Raw genomic sequence first — 6331 nt, 5'->3', positions numbered from 1 at the left:
AATGCCTCCATTTTTTGTGCCTCTATCATGCCTCCATTTTTTAAAACTTTAATAACTCAAAATTTTAAATTTAAAAGTCAAAATAAAACCGTTAGATGTGATCTATATTATTTTCTCTATGTGCTCATAAAAAATTATTACATTTCAATTTTGTTTTTATGTGAATCAGTAAGTTAAAAAATCAACGTCTAGAAATCATCCACATTAGTGCATGTTTACAAGCTCTTGATGACAATCAAAATAAAATTGAAATGCCATAATTTTTTGCACGTGCATAAATAAAATGATGTACATCATATCCAATGGTTTTATTTTAACTTATAAGTTTTAAATTTTGAATTATTAAAGTTTTTAAAAATGGAGGTATGGTGGAGGCATTTGAGCCCTCCTCATATATATATATATATATATGAATATGGTAGCATGCTATGCATAGCATAGAGCCCCTCCATGCAACGCCTTGGATTTCAACTTTTCAAAATCCTAACGGTCGATCCGAACCGTTCATCTTGTTCTTCATATTAATATGTATTTGGAGACCAAATTTTACATTTTTTGCAATTTTTTACTATTTCTTTAGATTTATTGAAAATCGCTATTTTTTTATGGTCCAGATTTGCTGAAAACAGTGATTTTCAATAAATCTAAAGAAATAGTAAAAAAATTTCAAAAAATGTAAAATTTGGTCCCCAAATACATATTTATATGGAGAACAAGATGAACAGTTCGGATCGACCGTTAGGATTTTGAAAAGTCAAAATCCAAGGCGTCGCATCGAAGTAAAACACGTTTCTACTTCACGTCGTATTTTTATTTTGAAAGTCCAAACGACCGATCCGAACCGTTAGATATTTAATCCATATCGAAATGTGGTTGGAGACCAAATTTTACATTTTTTGGAATTTGTTTACTATTTATTAAGCATTTTTGAAAATTTTTGTTTTGCTGTGAACAGTGAAAAACAGTAAAATTTTCTTGACCATCACATCAGCGACTTTCAAAATTGCTTAATAAATAGTAAAAAAATTCCAAAAAATGTAAAATTTGGTCTCCAAGCAAATTTCAATATGGAGAACAAGATGAATGGTTCAGATCGACATTTTGAACTTTAAAATCGCAAAATATGAGCGTGAAGTAAAATAGTCGCTTTACTTCGCAACTCACCGTAGCCCATCTCTCTCTCTCTCTCTCTATATATATATATATAGAGGTAGGCTAATATACAATCGATTGTTCCTAAGGTTCCGTACAACCAAGTCATTTTCCAATTTTTAAACTCCAATTGATCGATCCAAACCGTTCATCTTGTTCTCCATATTAATATGTGCTTGGAGACCAAATTTTACATTTTTATGAATTTTTTTACTATTTATTAAGCCACTTTGAAAATCGCTGATCCAACGGTGGCTTCTGGTTTTACTATTTTGTTAAGCCACTGTTGGATCAACGGTTTTCAAAGTGGCTTAATAAATAGTAAAAAAATTCAGAAAAATGTAAAATTTCGTCTCCAATCACATATTAATATGGAGAACAAGATGAACGGTTTGGATCGATCATTTGGACTTTAAAAATTGGAAAATAACTTGGTTGTATGAGACCTCAGGAACAATCGATTGTATATTAGCCTACCTCTATATATATATATATATATATATATATATATATATATATATATATATATAGATGTTGGCTAAAATCAAAGTGGTAGTTCCTGAGCTTTGGTGCTACCAATTCGTTTTTCAATTTTCAAAGTTCAAAACGTTGATCCGAACCGTTCAAGTCAATATCTATATTAAAATATGCTTGGAGACCAAATTTTATATTTTTTTTGAATTTTTTTACTATTTATTAAGCCACTTTGAAAATCACTGATCCAACGGTGGCTTAACAAAACAGTAAAATCAAAAGCCACCGTTGGATCAGCGATTTTCAAAGTGGCTTAATAAATAGTAAAAATAATCAGAAAAATGTAAAATTTGGTCTCCAAGCATATTTTAATATAGAGATCAATTTGAACGGTTCGGATCGACATTTTTAATTTTAAAAATTGAAAAATGAATTGGTAGCATCAAAGCTTAGGAATTACCACTTTGAACTTAGCCAACCTCTATATATGGGTCCGGTTAATTTGCTGCCGGTAACATTTCTGCCCAAGGTACTGCCGCCCCTTTTTTTATTTTGTAATGTCCAAACAACAAATCCAAACGTTAGATGTTTAATCTATGTTATAATCTACTTGGAGACCAAATTTTACATTTTTTGGAATTTTTTACTATTTATTAAGTTGGTTTGAAAACCACTGATTTCAATGCTGCAGAAATTTACTGAAAATAGCGGTTTTCAAACTAGCTTAATAAATAGTAAAAAAATTCTGAAAAATGTAAAATTTGGCCTCCAAGTAGATTATAATATAGATTAAATATCTAACGGTTTGGATTTGTAGCAAATTAGCCGGAACCTATATATATATATATATATAGGATTTGGCTAATATGCTATGGGTAGCTAAGAGGCCTCCCGTGCTACGGCTCAATATTAGACTTTTCAAAATCCTAACGGTCGATCCGAACCGTTCATCTTGTTCTCCATATTAATATTTGTTTGGAGACCAAATTTTACATTTTTTGGAAAATTTTTACTATTTTTTTAGATTTATTGAATATCTCTGTTTTTAATGGTCCAGATTTGTCTGAAAAACAGCAATTTTCAATAAATCTAAAAAAATAGTAAAAAATTTCCAAAAAATGTAAAATTTGGTCTCCAAGCACATATTAATATGGAGAATAAGATGAACGGTTCGGATCGACCGTTAGGATTTTGAAAAGTCAAATATTGAGCCGTAGCACGGGAGGCCTCTTAGCTACCCATAGCACCGTAGCCAAGTCCTATATATATATATATATATATATTTTTTTTTTTTTATTTTGGAGTAATTGCGTCTGCTTAATTACCAGTACTATAATAGGACTTAGAGCAGAAACAAATTGTTTCTTTATGAAGATGCACAGATACATGCAAGTCATGGAAAAGATGCATATAGATTTACACTTATTGATCCTTTCTATTCCAATGTGTCAATGGTTTTTTGACAAATTGTTTTATTTAGTAGAATAAATAAATAAATTAGGACATTCATGTCAAGAATACATATACATATCTATATATCATCACTGTAAAAACTTGACTAAATTTTTGCCATTGATATAAATGGAATCTAACCCCTTAATATGGAAAGTCAATGACATCTAAATTTAAGGAAGAATAATACTGAGAAAGGAAGCCACAGCATGACTAACTAATATTCCATGCTTAATGAAAGTACAAGAAGAATTCATTAGTTCACACAATTCCTACTAATAATAAATTTCCCAAAGATAAGTTGAACAAACATAAAGAGCTCACAATGCAAGCAATAAATTAAACACAGACTCAAACACAAATTAAACATAACCTTAAGTATTGCAACCACTAAACTGAATGAAATCTACGACACATCAATCGCAAAAATAGTTTGCGATATCGTCCACCATCTCCTCCGTGGAGAAATTTTGTGCACTGTTCAACTTCTGAGTATAACTTGGCATGCCGAACTCTAGAAAATAGTTCCATTCGGGAGACACCATCATTCCATGTTCCATTAAAAGTGACTCGAAACCGATGTCAGGCTTCATATTACTGTTGCTCGAGGAACCCGTTTCCTCCTCAGGTTTATTCTTTATGTCGTTGCCACCATCACTTGTCTCTCCAGTTTCATTTTCATTACATCCGATCACATCTGCATCATTGTTAAAATATTTTTTCACTTCATCCTCGAAAAATCCATCAATAATTTCCGAATCGTCTTCAAAATTCACTTTACCAGCATCTGCAAAAAGAATATTCTGCTCTGAGGAGCAACTAGGGTTTTGCAACACTGCTTCTTGAACATTTTTTCCTTTGTCAATGGTCGCACTGCTCTGAGTTAAGCCCCATAATTCATCACCTGAGGTTGGCGTGTACATTGCACCATTCGGGTTGTAATTAGGCCAGCTGTAATTTGGACCTGAATTAGAGTTCATGACTTGAGGGGTGATCAGGTTTACGCCGCTATTCTCATGTTGTTGCGCCACATAGTCACTATCTCCAGTTAAATCTATCAAGGGAACAGCTGAATTGTTAAGTAAGGCCTCTATGTTGGCTTCTCGGTTAGAATTGTTATTCATGCTACTTATTCCTAACACAACAGGTGAGTGAACGAACTTCAATTGGTTGTTTTGATCCGAAGCAAACTGGTTGAGACATGGCAGCACCGAAACATATGGAGTTGAGAATTTTGGCGGCCAATTCCCCATTTTCCATGCTGACAAATTATTCGTATTCTCATACCCGCCAAAGGTATGGTTCGAATGTAGCGGAGAGGCATTGCTTGAAGATGCTCCTTGCATTGTGAACTCATTACTTGAAGAAGCTCCATGCGCGACCATGTTTTGTTCTCTCATATTTTCTTCCACCTGGAGTCTGAATTTCTGCATTTTCACCAAAAATTTGTAAATAACTTCTATTTTCGAATTACATATCAAAATTTAATAACTAAAATTATAAATGTATTATTTAATTCTTAAATAGCATGTGTATTGAATTTGGGTTGATTTGGAAGACTTTTAGATTAAGTCTTCCATCAAATAACTTAAAATTTTAATGATAGATTTTAATGGCTTTCATATACTCCCTATCGATAACAAAGAACTCATCTACAAATTTATTTTCTAATTTGAATAATATTTTTAAATATACACACACAAACACACATAAATATATATCACATCTAACGGTTTGGATCGACGATTTGAATTTTGAAAATGTAAAAAATGACTGTGGTAACTAATTGTTGTAACTTGATCCCTCCTCATATATGTATATATATATATAGTGATGTGTATTCAATGGGTAACCTAAAATTTTAGAAAACAGAATAATAATTTATTAGATTTTAAGTTTTTCCAATGTAAGTTTGGAAAATTGAATTCTCACTTACAATTAGGATGTTCATATTTATAATTAATAGCGACACCACTTATAACAAATCATGAAATTATATATTGCCAGACCAAACATAAAATTAAACTAAAGCGTGCATGGCCTATACCTGAGTGAACAGCATAGTGTCTCCGGTAATCATGTAAACATAAATTTTAAATTTTTATTTTTGAAGATTGTTAAATCATTAAAATAAAGAATTATCAAGTGATCTTCTTTGATATATATAGAGGGCAGATCACCTAATTTTTTATTTATTTTGGCAATTAATATCAACAATAAATTTTAAAAAAAATTCAAATAAAACTGAAAATTTAAAACTAAATTTATAGATATGTAATAAAATTTCATGCAATTTAATTATATTGTTTGATTATGTACGTTAATTTCAGACTGTTCAAGTTTTAAATCACATGATATACGGTGTAACATGCACCAAATCTCATTATATGTTATAGATATCAATTATAAATAATATAGATCGTACCTATAATGTCGGATTTCATATTGAAACTTTATTTTTGAAGATTTTACGAATTATCAATAAAAAAATATCAAATAATATAACCCTCTACATATTATGCAATATATTTTTTAGCATCCTAAAAAAGAAAATTTAGGTATCTTTCATTGCGTTTGATGCATGTTACATATATATATGGTGAATTTTAGCAATTGATACCGATTTGAAGCATATACACTTAAGTTATGTATAATATGCGATCACCGAACTTCAAAATTATCTTCACTGATTAATTAGTAAAATGTTTGTTTGTAAACATCTAAGGTTCCAAAAAATACACAAAAGTACTGCAATAAAAAATAGTACTTTTTTTTTTAACACCAAAGAGAAATTACCTGAAGATGACTTGAAACATTTGCCACAGTAATTCCTGGCATGTCCATGGCATTAAGTATCGTCTTAGGCCCGGAATCTAAGGGGGGGGGGGGGAAATCATGTTCTTTTCAGAAAAAATGCAAAAAAAAAAAAATAATAATAATAAGAGAAAATTATCATGAACACAATTCAAATAAAATAGTACCTATTCCAACTTTTTTGACAGCTTGCACAAACCTCAGGTGTTTTTGGGGAGTCCATGACATTCTCCTTTTGCGTGTATAAGTATTTTTCTTAATTATTTCTTCAACTTTTTTGTTGCTTTGATCTGCTTTATTTCGATGATCCGCCATTTTCTTCAATTTCTCTCTGTTTTTTTTTAACTCACACACTATAAACAAAATTTTCAGAAGCTCTAGTAGTTTATGTTTTTGCTATATGGAAGTGGCCATTGATTCATTTCCTTTTTATTATGCA

The sequence above is a fragment of the Carex rostrata genome, chromosome 15 (assembly GCF_964058835.1).
Source record: "Carex rostrata chromosome 15, lpCarRost1.2, whole genome shotgun sequence".
NCBI classification, from domain to species: Eukaryota; Viridiplantae; Streptophyta; class Magnoliopsida; order Poales; family Cyperaceae; genus Carex; species Carex rostrata.
This window is presented reverse-complemented; position numbering follows the sequence as displayed.